Source organism: Hyperoodon ampullatus (genome assembly GCF_949752795.1).
Source record: "Hyperoodon ampullatus genome assembly, chromosome: 2".
In the NCBI taxonomy this organism is placed as follows: domain Eukaryota; kingdom Metazoa; phylum Chordata; class Mammalia; order Artiodactyla; family Ziphiidae; genus Hyperoodon; species Hyperoodon ampullatus.
This window is the reverse complement of record NC_136915.1, coordinates 52,816,319-52,831,125: the sequence shown is the minus strand read 5'-3', so window position 1 is coordinate 52,831,125 and position 14,807 is coordinate 52,816,319.

The window sequence follows — 14,807 nt, the reverse complement described above, 5'->3', positions numbered from 1 at the left end:
AATTGAGAAAGACGCTTTCCGCAGAAGTGCAGCGTCTGTCCTAACACACTGATGGGTCCTCAGCAAGGATTTAAAATATAAGATCACTAACATAAAAGCTCATTATAGGAAAAAGGCAAAAACTGAGAAGCACATTACACCATTTAGGAGGCTGTGAGTGAGAAGCCCATGGGTAACAGACAGTGAGATGGTCTCATTGTCCATTCTGTTCATCCAGGAGGGTGAAAAGGATCTTTCACTTGTAAAGGAATACTTTGCCAATTTTAAATAATCAAAATTGGATCTATAACATTCATGGATGTTAGAATGGGGGAAACACAAACTGAAGCCCCTCACCCTGGGCGTCATAGTAAGAGAATCTGCTGTTTTGTGTGTTGAGTCAAAGATTTTGAAATGTGCAACCATTCTAACCGCGGCAAATAGGAAAACAATACCCGTTATTCACTCAATTTTCTTGAGCTAAAAAAGGCGAATGATAACAACATATGCTCTGAATGTGACCCATGCCGTTTAGCTTAAAGGCAAAATAAGATAAAAGTCAGCACTGCACACAGGGTTTAAACAGAAACATACGTATCTATACACTTTCCTTCCCTCTCCATATGTTACCCTGTGGTGGGAATTATAATACTGTGCATCACACCTTTCACTCAAGGATCTCAAGCCCCTCTCAGAAATGAACATAGACCCATACACCAGCCCTGGGAAGCAGGTGGTGGGTATTATTATTACCATTTTACAAATGGAGACACAATGTTCCCCAACTTCAGCTGATTGAACTCAAGGTGCTGGAGTCTTTATGGGGGAGGTGCTTTCTCTCTCTTTCTGTCTCTCACTCTCTCTTTTTTTTTTTTTAACATCTTTATTGGAGTATAATTGCTTTACAATGGTGTGTTTGTTAGTTTCTGCTGTATAACAAAGTGAATCAGCTATATATATATATATACATACAACCCTATATCTCTGGACCAAGAGACTCTCACTCTCTTTTTAAAATTTCAGTGACAATACAAGTGAATTGTAGCACTTAAAAGTTCTAAAGGTTCATGCTGGCATTGGAAAAAGATTTGCTTCCCTGCCATGAACTTCTTTTCATCCCCCAAACTGCCAAATATAACTGTCGTCGCTAAGAATAATGATCTCAAACTTTCTTCTATGTATCTCTTTTGGGTAGAGCTTGGAACACTAACAAATGAAAGTCACAACCCAGGGAAGTGAGTTCTTGAATTGGATATTTTTATAACCAAGAGTAAAACTTGGGCAGCTTAGAATTGAAACTGACAAGGAGCATCCTCTGTGATCCAAACTCCTGGGCTATGGTTGGGGAAGTGGACTGGACAGCTTTCTGAAGCAGCCCAGACTCTAAATCCAACACAGACAGGTGTGTTTCACAGCAGAGTTACCCAGGGCAAAGTTTCAGATTAAGGTCTCAGCTGCTAAATTTTAACCCAAGTACAACTGCTTAGGAACCTGAGGTCCAAGTCGGCAGAGGTAATGAGCAGGCTGCCTGGTGAAAGTGGACCTCTCAAGTCAGAAAGCTGGTTCCAGCTTGGGGTTTTCCTTAAGAATCATTCACTTCCTGCCAGGTTCACGTCCTCTGAAGCAGGGCTTCAATTTGCTACAATTGGAAAGTCATACCCTTTCTAATTCGACACAATGGATTCTTGGGAAAAAAAGGTTTTAGAAATTAAAAAAAAAATCATGCTGCTTTTCAGGTCATGTATCTAAGGGGGAAACATTCATTTTTTGCTGAAATCACATTTATGAAAATATATGTCTATGGGACAGACTGTTCTTATATTCCTGATGAGACCCTGCCCAGTATGAAATACATAGAGACACTCGAGGGAGGCCCAGGAAGTCCTTGGTTTTTTCTTTTTAGGAGGATCACTTACAGCCATAGGAGAAAAATAACATGAATCAGACCTCCCTCCTCCCTTCCCCTGCCAAAAACAGAAACAAAAATTAAAAAAATTGAAAACAAAGGAATAAGAGGATTCATTTATCTAACAATAATAGCTAACATTTTTGTTTGTTTGTTACACACCACGCATGCACTGTGCTAAGCACTATAAGCTCACACTGTTTAAAAATTATGAGAAAACAGAGGCTTAGAGAGTTTAACTCACTTACTCATAGTCACACAGGAAATGCTTTTGGGTACTAGATTTATTAGTCTCTAGAGTCCATGCTCTTAAACATCGCTTATACTGTCCAAGGACAAAATATTATTTATGTGGATTGCTATGACCTAATAAAATAGGAAGAGAATGAGGTAGTAGGTAAAAGAGTGACTTACAAAATCATTTCTTCATGAAGAACTGCTGTGCTGGGTGATTATACACAGCACATGGCTATCCGAGGTTGCCTTTGTTCCTCTGGATTGATCTCATGTCAACTTTCACCAAGCCCTCCAAAAGCCTAAGGGACTATATCATAATTGCCTTTGTCTTCTTAGTGGCTAGGACAGTGCTGGTCCCAAGTACATGCCCAATAAAAGTTTATTGAATGAATAAATAAATGAAATGACTCTAGGTTCTCTGAAAACACATTGACCTGTCAATGGATTATTGGTGGCAACTATTAAAATAGTGGTTAGTTTTCCCAGGCACTGAGCCAGCCTCCCCTTCCTCTCTAGTCTGCGTGTACTCATGGCATGCATACACATTGATATTAACCTGAGTAAACCATGACTAGGTCCAGAGATAGTGCCCCATGGTGAGAGATGACACCAGGGAAAGTCATGCTACTAGCAGCTAGAGGAGGAACTCAAGGGAGACTTGCTGCTCATTTAAAAGAGCTGGCAGTGAGTGGTGGAAATTCTGAAGAGGCAAAGTCCTCATTCAAAATCTATCTTCTGAAAACACAGGGACAGGTCCTCAACATCACTAATCATTAGGAAAATGCAAATCAAATCATGAGATAACAACTCACACACATTAGGCTGACCATTATCCAAAAAAACTAGAAAGTAACAGTGTTGGTGAGGATATGGAGAATTTGGAATCTTCGTGAATTGCTGTTGGGATTGTAAAATGCATTTTAGTGTAGCCTCTATGGAAGACACTATGGTGCTTCCTCAAAAAATTAAAAACAGAATTAACATATGATCCAGCAATTCCACCTCTAGGTATATACCCCAAAGAATCAAAAGTAAGGACTTAAACAGATATTTGTGCACCCATGTTCATAGCAGTATTATTTACAATAGCCAAAAGGTACAACTACCCAAATGCATATTGACAGATAAATGGATAAACCATGGCGCATTCATGCAATGGAATGTTATTTTTCCTCAAAAAGAAAGGAAATTCTGTTGTGTGCTACAACATGGATAAACCCTGATAACACTATGCTCAGTGAACTAAAGCAGACACAAAAGGAAAAATATCATATGATCCTACTTAGATGAGGTACCTAGAACAGTCAAATTCATAAAAACAGAAAGTAAAATGGTGGTTACCAGGGGATGGGGAAAGGGAAGAATGGGAAGTTATTGTCTAATGGGATTGAAGGGTTTTTTACACATTGAGTACAGTTGACTTAATAATATTATATTGGGTTCAGGTATAAAACATAGTAATTCAATATTTATTATAGATTATATTCCATACAAAGTTATAAAATATCAACTATATTCCTAGTGCTGTACGTTATATCCTTGTATCTTGTTTATATTATGCTTGGTAGTTTGAACCTCTTAATTCCCTTCACCTATTTTGCCCCTTCCCCAAACCCTTTCCCCACTGGTAATCACTAGTTTGTTCTCTGAATCTGTGAGTCTGTTTCTGGCTTGTTATAATTTTTCATTTGTTTTATTTTTCAGATTCTACATATAAATGAAAACATATAGTATTTGTCTTTCTGTGTCTGACTTACTTCATTAAGTATGATAACCCAGGTCCATCCATGTTGTTGCAAATGGCAAAGTTTCATTCTTTTTTATGGCTGAGTAATATTCAACTATATATATGTATGTGTATGTATGCATACATGTGTATATATATATATGTATATATATGTATACACATATATATATATATACTACTCATCCATATTATACCACATCTTCTTTATCCATTCATCTGTGGATGGACACTTAGGTTGCTTCCATATCATGGCTATTGTAAATAATGCTGCTATGAACATTGGGTTGCATGTTTCTTTTTGAACAAGTGCTTTTGTTTTCTTTGGATGAATAAACAGGAGCAGAACTGCTGGATCACATAAGTTTTAGATGAAAAAGTTCTGGAGATGGATGGTGCCGATGGTTGCACAACAGTGTGAATGTACTTAATGCCACTGAATTGTATACTCAAAAAGGTTAAGATGATAATTTTCTTGTTATACATATCAAATATATTTTACCACAGTTAAAAACCCTATTATCAAGGTTAGTGGGCAGTGGGCTGGAAGTGTGAAAATAATTATAAGCTTGGGACAGGCCTAATCTTTCAGGAGACTTTAATAAATTCCCAGCATCCACTGTCATAGTAAAAGTGTACTTGGTGAGGATGCTGATGACCCCTTGGCCAGCTCCCAGGGATGGAGAAGTATGTGGCAGGTGCGTAGCCCCAAGGGCGTGGGGTTTCTGAACCTGCTGGTAGGTCCCACCCTCTGGCACACAGGGCCATGAGTTCCCAAACTCTGTCTTGAACACCTTTTGAATTTGAGTGGGTCTGTGGTACAGAGCATAAAGTCTGGTTTAGAGAGGTGCTTCCTTTTCACCACTGCCTGTCGCTTTTACCATCATTTCCGTGCCAGGCAGAGAAATAAATACTTTCTGTCCTAGGTTGACTTAAAGGACATTGCCCTTAGGCTAGTTTCTCCCTAGTTACAATGAGGGCCTCAATACAGGACATCAGAATCAGATGCCTAATGATTTTTTGAAGATGTAGACTAATTCCTTTCATGCTAAGTGGTGCTCCATGTGATTGTTTAAGGAACCTAGAAAATGTAGGAATCTAGAACAAAGGTGCAGAATTGAATTTTGGTTAGCTCAGACCTAACTTTATTTTTTATTTTTAAATTTTATTGAAGTATAGTTGACCCCCAATGTTGTGTTAATTTCTGCTGTACAGCAAAGTGACTCAGTTATACATATATTCTTTTCGTATTCTTTTCCATTATGGTTTATCACAGGATAGTGAACATAGTTCCCTGTGCTATGCAGTAGGACCTTGTTGTTTATCCATCTTATCTAAATTATTAGACCTTCAAATCATTCAATACATGGATAATGATATTAGTCTCTTCCTGTTTGTATTGTCTTCAATATTTTACAGCATTGCTTTCACATCCACTATTGCCATTAAGATTCTCACAATAAACCTGCGAAGGAAGCAAGGCAGACATTTTGTGTAGTCTACACATGATGAAGTTGCTAGAAGTTCCTTAAGACCAGGACCTGTGTCTTGCTCCTCGGTACGTGTCCTCAGTATGTTGGCCTTTCCACATGAGCTTCGAACACAGTAGGTTTTCCATAAGTTCTTGCTGAATGACAATGAAAGTATGGAAAACTTTTCGTTAACTGCGTAAGGTTCTATAGTCACACGAGAGCAGGGGCTGGAATTCCTTCTGATTTCGTTTTCTATAGCAACACCTTAATTTAAACAGCAATACTTCCTGCAACAAATTCCTTCTGGAGAATCTGTCCACCTGGAAGGTTAAATACATCTTAGCCAACCAGCCACTACCTTGGTGGGCTGAATGCCTCAGTGGTTTCCCTTTAAGTAAAAGATGCACATCTTGATTGGAAGCTGGCAAGGCAGCAGCATTCCTATCCAACCTCCCCAAGCCACCCTGCACCTCACAGCCCCTCCTCTGGTACTGAGCTCTCTGGTTGCCTGGCTTCTGTCACCCTTTGCTGTCCGTGTCAGGTGATTCCTTGCCTGCTTTCTAGACTAGCTGCTCTGGGCCAGACTTCCTTTATCTTGTGGTTTTCTATCGCTATCTTATCAGGCAACCCCACTCCTGTTCCATCCTTGCAGGCCTCCCTGCTGAGTCCTGAGCCTTTGGTAGCTGGGCACCCAGGCTCCCACTCGCCCCCGCTGCAGCCTCTGCCCCGGCCCTGACTCACAAGGAGCTGTTTCTCTCATCCCCCTTCTCCCTTCTTTCTATCACAGCCCGCTCTGTTTCCTATTAGGGGAGCGTGCATTTTAAATGTCTCAGCAGTGTCTGTCTCTGCAGCCACAGTTCCACTGCTCCCCCCCATTCCCCCATCCCCTTCCCCAAGTCAGACACTAGAGTGGGGAGCATCAATTTACAGTTTCTGGCCAGATACCAGATGTGCTGGGTGGAAGCAAATTGTCACAGAAAATGTTTGTAATTTCAGATAAAGATCACCGCTACAGTTGTAAGGATGGACAAGAACAAAAAGAGCTACAGTTTTTATCGTTATCACGATTGATAACAGTCCCGGACAGTCTCTCTCTCTCTCTCTCTCTCTCTCTCTCATCCAATTGGAAGTGATTATAAAGTTGCTCTCTGTAGCTTCGCCAGTAGACAGCCTCCATCATGTCCTAAGGTACCACAGTAACACAGGAATTGGGGAAGGGATTTTTATTAGTTAGTGGCAAAAAGTTAGCAGGCACCAGATTTGAAAGGTGCTGGCTGGTTACCTAACACATGTACCAGGGACTGGGAGACAAGAACAATATTCTGTAATATTTAAAGTGCTTTAGATAACAGAATCTGTGGGTGGGTCTTTGAAATGTGAAATAATTAATTTGGAGCCATATATCTCTGTTTTCCTGAAATGTGAAATAGTTAATTTGGAGCCATATATCTCTGTTTTCCTGAAATGTGAAATAGTTAATTTGGAGCCATATATCTCTGTTTTCCAATTATTTCTTCCTTTTTTTTTTTTTTGCGGTACACGGTCCTCTCACTGCTGTGGCCTCTCCCGCCGCGGAGCACAGACTCCGGACGCGCAGGCTCAGCAGCCATGGCTCACGGGCCCAGCTGCTCCACGGCATGTGGGATCTTCGCGGACGAGGGCACGAACCCGTGTCCCCTGCATCGGCAGGCAGACTCTCAACCACTGCACCACCAGGGAAGCCCTCCATTTTTCTTTTAGTCTTCTCTTTTCTTCCCTGATGAGTGGGAAATGAGTGAACCAACCCAAACATTCACACATGCTCAGTCAACCCTGGGACTCTACTGGGACCCAAGAAAGAAGGTTGATGATCTGGTAAACTAATTCACTCACATGGGACACATGGGCCCATTCATGGCATTTCAGCCATGTGATATCTTGAAATAGAAAGAATTTAGATTCTGCACCTCAGATTATAGTGTGTAGGTGACTGCCTACCCCACCTGTGTGTGATGAGTGAGAAAATAACATGAACAAGCTAAAATGGAAGATTATTTAGTTTTTACTGCCATGAGACTCAAAATGAAAGAGGTAGGGAGACAAGAAGGTCAAATAGAGTAATCGCCCAATTTTTAGGAGGGGAGTTTTGGGCACCTTCAACTCAGAACTGTGATGGTCAGGAGAGGTATGGCACATTCTCAAGTCCTTGCAGACAATGGTAAAGGGAAAGAACAGTATTTGGAAAGGAGCATGATGTGGTGGTAAAGAGATCTATAGTCCTCACTGATACCAAAGCCCATCATCGCAGGCACTCAATACATGAATGAAGGAGGGAAGGAAGAAGTGAATGATCACTTAGTCCACCACTGTATCATAGCACATAAAGCATAGCATAGTGGGGGGTAGAGAAGAGTTAGATCATCAGCCTAAGTAGATGAGAGATTACAACACTTGTCATAAGTTTTACAGAGATTGTTGTAGCTTAAATTCATATTTGTGAGTCTTATTTCAAGTTAGCTCATTGCAGACTCCATTTAATCCACAGGACCTGTTGTAACAAGAGAATTCATTCAAAAGCAAAATAAACACCTTATTATTCTGAATTCTAAATTAAGTGGAAATGTGCAATTTTCTCTTGCTTTCTAATTATTATAATAGGATAATAGGCAGCCATAAGGACAGAAATTGAAATCAGAGTTTTTTTTCAAAAGTGTTACTTGGTATATCAAAATGAACAGGGAAGACATTTCAAAGCATGCCTGCTTGTTCCTGCCTGGTCTGAATCTGGGGCCTCAGGGTGTTTGTTGAAGGAAATCCCCAACTATCAAGTGTGCTGATAACATCCTGTTTTAGAACCACTTTTAGGGGGTTAGTCCCCAGTTCAGGTTCAAAAGAAGGACCATGGGATTTGGGACCATCTTGGAGTAGTTTTATGACATGGAACAATTTATTAACTCTTTGAAGCCTCAGTTCTTTTGTTTGGAAAATGGGGATAGCCACACTTATGTTTGAAAGAGTGTAGGTCCATGTGTTTGAAAATGTCAGGTCAGTGCCTGGCACAGAGTATAGTGCTCAATCAATGCAAAATTCCTCTAAATTTAAAGTCATAAATTTATGTTTGGAACAATGTTTCTAAATTTAAAGACATAGACTTATGTTTGGAACAATGCCTGTGAGCTCTGTAAATCCTCAGGCATTAAATAAAGATTCAGCATAATGTTCTGATGAGGCAGAAAAGTATGCTATTATATTTTAGAAGAAATCTTAGCCCCCAGAGTGGGAACCAAAAGGGTTAACTGTCAGCTAACTAGAAAGTAAAATCAAGTACACCACCACTTCTCCAAAAATACTGATTGTAGATTTGATGAGTGCCCAGAAGATCAACCAAAGGGAACAATTTGGTTCAAGAAAGGCCAAAGGTCTATAAATAATATTAAAGTTCTCCAGATTTTACCCTTTCCAAGCCTGGAGTGTGCCCTTCTTTTTAGAAAAGAGAAGTCAGTGCTTTAAGGGTTGAACTTGCAAAGCAAGTGCATTTTCAACGGGAAGGGTGGGTGGGGAAGAAGGTTCATTTAAAGAAACTCTTCAACCCTTTGTTTCTTTTCACAGCAGTCTCCTTAGAGACCTTATAATTGACTGGTTGGTTTAAAGACTGAAGAGTACAGGGGGATGGAGCCCAGAAACTTCCAATGAAACTTCCACTCATTAAATACCAACTGAAAATGAAGAGTATTTCCTTAACATTCTCTGTCCTCTAACTACCCCATCAGCTTATCTCTTGCCAAGTCCTTGAACTCTTGCTCTAATCACATTGGATGCTTTTTCCACTCTTCTTTCATCTTAACGCTTCTACATGTTCTGTTTTCTTCTCTACCATGTTCCCACTTCTGTCCGGTGAATTTCTGTTTGGTCTTCATGACTCGTCTCACATCCCTCTCTTCTTAAGTGTTCTCTGATAGTCCCCAGACTGGGTTTTGGGCTTCTTTTTCAGTATCCTGTGCATTGAACTGTAATGGTCTGTTCTCTTGTCTATGTCCCCTACTAGAAGGTAACTGGCATATCATAATCATTCAATAAACATTTACAAAATTCATTTATTCTACAAATATTTATTAAACATCTACTGTGTTCCAAGCCCTTTTCTAGATATAAGAGATGTAGCAGTCAAGCAGATTGTGTTCCTGATTTTCTAAAGCTTTTATTTTAGTAGGGATAGACAGACACTAAATAAATGGTGAAAAATGTGAGGAAGAAAAATAAAATTGGTAAGGAGGAAAGGAAGTATGTTTTTGTATGTGCAGTAGAGCTAATCTAGCTAGGGTGGTCAGGGAAGGCACATGTCGCATGGCATTTGAGCAGAAATCTCAAAGAATTAAGGAAACACATTCAGTGGCTATCTGGAGGAAAAACATTCTGGGCAGAGGGAAAAGCAAGCGCAAAGGCCCTGAGGCAAGTGTGTACTTGTCCTGATGACAGAATAGCAAGGAGGATGGTATGGCTGTGCAGAGTAGTGAGTGAGAATTGTAGCTGGACGTGAGGTCAGTCAGAGAGGGGATGTGAGGTGTCCAACTGGCCTCTGTGCCCACAGTCTTAGCTCCTTTCCATCCATCCTCCACAGAGCAGCCGGAGCAATTGTTCAAAACATAAATTTCAGCATGTCACTTTCCCCTTTAAAAATTTAAAATGATTCCTCAGCACTTACAAGCCATCTTCAGATGCATGCCAATGCAAATCTCTCAGACCTGTCACACCCCCTGTGTGCCTCATGCTGGCCACACTGAATGAACCACTCTTGCAATACCCAGGATTGTTTCCCTCATCTGGGATTGTGTGTGTTGTTTTTCCTCTACCCACAAGGCCACTTGGGGTCCACTACCCCCAAGGCAAAATTCATATAGCTCATCAGCCTTCAAAATTCAGCAGTAATTGCCACTTGTTCTCGGAAGTTTTTCCAGACTTTGAACTTTCTTTTAACCCTCTCCCCAGCCTTTACTTACCCTAAACCTAAGCCTAAAACTAAGTTGGACCCAAACCTTAGCCCTACACTAAATGCAGCTTCAACTGCCATGCTAATAGTAACCCTAACTTCAACCTAATCCTAAACCTAGCTTAAACTCCATCCCAAACCTCACCCCTGACCTCAACCCTGACTCTGAATTGGCCAGCCAAGGATCCCTTTCCTGAAATACAATGCATGTGGCTCTTGAGAAGAAGGCAGTATGTGAGAATCAGCATTCCATACTGAGCTCGCTCCCAGTGAGGAAGTGCTCCTGTTGACTTACCAGGATGTGCAGCTTCTCTAGTTTGAAAGAAATCCACCTGTACCTTTTATTTGTGATTTGAAAACATTTGGTAAATTACCAAATCTCTTTGTGTCTCAACAAAGTCATCCATAAAATGAAGAAAATTAAATTTATGTTACAGATTTCCAATGAATACAACATGATCCAAGTACCAAAGAACACGATGGGCCCTGGGAAGGTTATGAGTTGGCCTCCTCCAGGATCCTGGGTTTTCTCTGAGGCCTCAGTCTCTTCTGATACCTCTTAGGAGTCCCTACCCTCAGTGAGCAATGTATCTTCCACGTTAGAAACCTAATACATTTTATTTGCTGATAATGTTATCCTTGAAACTTGGTGTAAAAATACCTCATTCTAATGAAGAAGATGGTAATCTTCATCTCTTACATTTATGTAGAAATTTGAAGTAAAAACATTTATTCTCTGCTATTTAAATTCCAATAAATTCCAACAAAGCAACAAACAAACTACTGCAATACCTTAGGATTTTGACATGAATGGCATTGAAGCTAAAGTTAATTTGGGAGAAAACTATTATATTTGCAATTTTAGGACATAGCATGTTATAGCCCCACACTGGGGATATATTTATAAAATCTTCTTGGTAATGATTTATAGTTTATTCATTTAGGTTGTACATACTACTTGTTGGGGTTACTTCTAGGTGTTTCATGATTTTGTTTTTGTTACTATTGGGAATGGAGTCATTTCCCATTATGTCTTTTATCTGCCATTGTTGTATATAATTAGCTTGTGGCCATAACTTAAGTAATCTATCTTTTAATTGCAAGAGTTTTTCATTTGGTTCTTTTGGATTCTCTAAGTATTTAATTAGGTCACCTGAAAATAACAATGCTTTTATCTTCCTTCAATAATTATACCTTGTATTTCTGTTTCATATCTTTTGAACTGGTCACAACTTCCAGGACAACATTAAAGAATAATGATAATTTGGGGCTTCCTTACGTTGCTACTGATTTTAATGGGAATGCTTCTTGTTTTGCCATTAAGTATGTTGTTGACTATTCTTTGATATTATTTTCTAGCATCATTACACGTGGCTAGACAAGAAAGCCTGTGCAATTTCTATTTTTAGAATTTATCATTGTGTGTGTGTGTGCATGTCCATGCACCTGCATGACATAATACATTTTTGCAGTGCTTTTATGAGTGCTTTTAAGGACAGCATATACTGAGTTTGTAAGATGTCAACATTGTCTAGTAGACTTAATATTATTAATTATATTTATTTAAATTCTCCATATTATTATTTCTGGCTTGTCTAATTGAACTAGAAAGAGTGGATAAATCTGTGTTAAAATTATATATACAAATTGTGTTCTTGTCAGTTTCTCCTTAATTTTCTGAGCATTTTACTTTATATCATTTGATATTAGGTTAATTGCTGCATAAAGGGATTAATTACTACTGTACATTCACTATGCTATTTTCCAGTCTGTAAACATAAATAAGTAATCTATTTTTCCCTATTTAATTACTTTTGCCTTGAAGCCTACTTTGTCAGAAATTAATACCACCTCTCCTATTTTTAAGTTTACCCTATTTAATAACTATTTGCCTATCCTTTTATTTTAACATGGACATTTTTGTCTTAGATATGTCTCTTAGAGGCAGCAGATATTTGGATTTAATTTTTTTATTCCAGTCTGAAAATCTTTGTTTTCTAATAGTTGGATTTAACCACATATATTTATTGTTGTACAGATGGCTTTGTTAACTTCTGTCATTCTGTTCTACATAATTTATTTTCTTTTTAATTTTTTGCTATTTCTTTTGCTTTGGGGCCTTGAAAATATGGAATTTTGTGTGTTTTTTGTTTCCTTAGTAATTGAGAATGTGTCTATTCTCTTTTCAACCTAACTTGTAATTTCCAAAAACCAGACTTTGGTTTATATTTTTCTAATTCTCAGAGTCAACAATTTGAAGTCTAAATAGAATTTAGAGTCTCTTCTATGTGAGATCAGGCCTTTAGTGAATTTCTATTCCTCTCCCACCTGATTTTATAATCTTTTTCCCATCCTGAACAGCAGGTGAGCTAGGTAGGCTCTCTCATTGATCTTTGCCTGGAATATAGTAAACTTGGCTCAGTCTATAAATGCCTCTAGTTCACAAAGTTTTTTTTTTTTTTCTGTTATGTCTTTGATTATTGCTTCCTTTTGCTGTCCAATTGCTCTCTCTCTTTGGGAATACCTGTGTAATCCTTGACTTGGATCTTCAGTTTCTGGGATAGGTGTCATTCTCTGTCATATGAGTTTTACATTTTGCGTGATTTGCGTGTGTCTGGGAGAGTTATTCAAAGTTTGACTTTGAAATTACTGGATCAATTTTCACAGTATTAATTCTGCTTTGCAGCAGACTTAACACTGCTAATTTTCTCGAATTACTGCCTGATTTTGTCAATCTCTTTTAAAATTTTATCCTCCAGTTTTTTTTATCTTTATTCCTCCAGCTTTTATTTCATCATATATTTTCTTTCTAATGGCTTTCTACTATTGTCTTAGAGAGCAGACATTGTTCCATCTTTTTTCTCTCTGTTTCTGTCCTTTATGGTTTTCAGATGTTTTTTTCTTCCGAGTGTCCCTTTGCTCTTGCTCAGCAGCATTTAATGCTTTCTGTTTTGTATGTTCTTTTTATTTATCCATCTTCAGGTAGGAAGAGACCTATCTGGATCTGTTTTTTTACATATAAGGTAAATGTATTGCTCTAGGTACCACTTGCTCTCCAACTGTGCTCCACTGAAATCCCCTTCCCACATCTATAATTGTATATCAGATTGATGTCCTGGCCTGACTTACAGTGTATTTGCATCTTTCTGCTATTTTGCTGGTCTGTGATAAGAAGTATTTCTTATCCGAATGGCTGATTTCCTAATATTCAGAGCAGATGAAATACATAAAAGCACAATTCCCAGCATGCAAGGACACTGCAGCTTTCTCCATTTCTTTCCCTGTCTTTTGAGTTTTACCAATGGGACCACACTTCCAAGGATGCATTGTATCACTACCAGCTTCCCGCCAACTCCTACTCAATTGTTTTGCGGTAGTTACATTATCTCAACGAGTATAGAAATATTAGTGGCAAAAGAGGAACTGCTATCTCCACGTGTTGTAGAATTTGAGTTTCTGAATGAGTAGAAAGAGGTGTGGAAAGTGACCAAAGATCTTCCTACCTATTGTCATGTACTCATGGGACTTCTATTTTTAAAGCATAGCAGTCACGGGCCACTAATTGTACATTTCTTTTCAATGTCATAGATGTGTAGTTAGTGGAACTTCCTACCAGAAATGTCAGTGGGAAATTTCTTAGTACCAGCTGTCAGCATTTTTTAGAAGTCTTGCCTTCTTTGGTATCTTAAGTATTGGAACATTGGCAAGGATTGCATTAGGGACTCCTAGTTAGAAGCCCTTTTAAACCAGAGCTTTCCAATTCTTTCCACTGACTCACCACCAAGAGGGTTCATAAAGGGGCTTAATTATTATGTTTTCCAGAAGGTCTTTAGTGTTGCAACCTTGAACCCTGGATCTCAATGCCAACTTTGTGGTTATTATTCCCCATGTGGAAAAATATTAATATGATTAATAGCTAATACAAAGTTTAAACAGCAAACATTAATGTAACAACACATTAAATTACACACTATAGTCAGGTGGTTGAGAACACGAGTTTTGGATGAGCATTCAAATCTCAGATCAATCACTTCCTGACTTTTGGAATTAAATTTAGGTAAGTTACTTAACATCTCAGTTTATAATCTGTAAAATGGCAATATTACACAGGGCTATTGTAGGAACAAAGTTATATCAGACAAGTAAAGTAGTTGGTAGAGGGACTGACATAGGGATGTACTCAATACATGTTGTCTATTATTATTATTTTTCTTATATTAAAAATATATTTTATAACATTTTATTATTATTATATTTTAAAAACTATACTCTTATAGTTTCCTAATATACTTTTCTTAAATAAAGAGACAGTGACTGTGTTTTTTTTTTTTTTTTACTGTGGCCTGCAGTAATAGATAAAACTCATGAGTTAGTTGTACACAGGCCACGGTTCTCTCTATCAGGGGAATAAAAGGTCACTGATATTCCACAGAAACTGCTGCATAGAGGTTGTTAAGTTGAATTGAACATGTGACAATTCCAAGTGTAGAAACATGCTTGTAA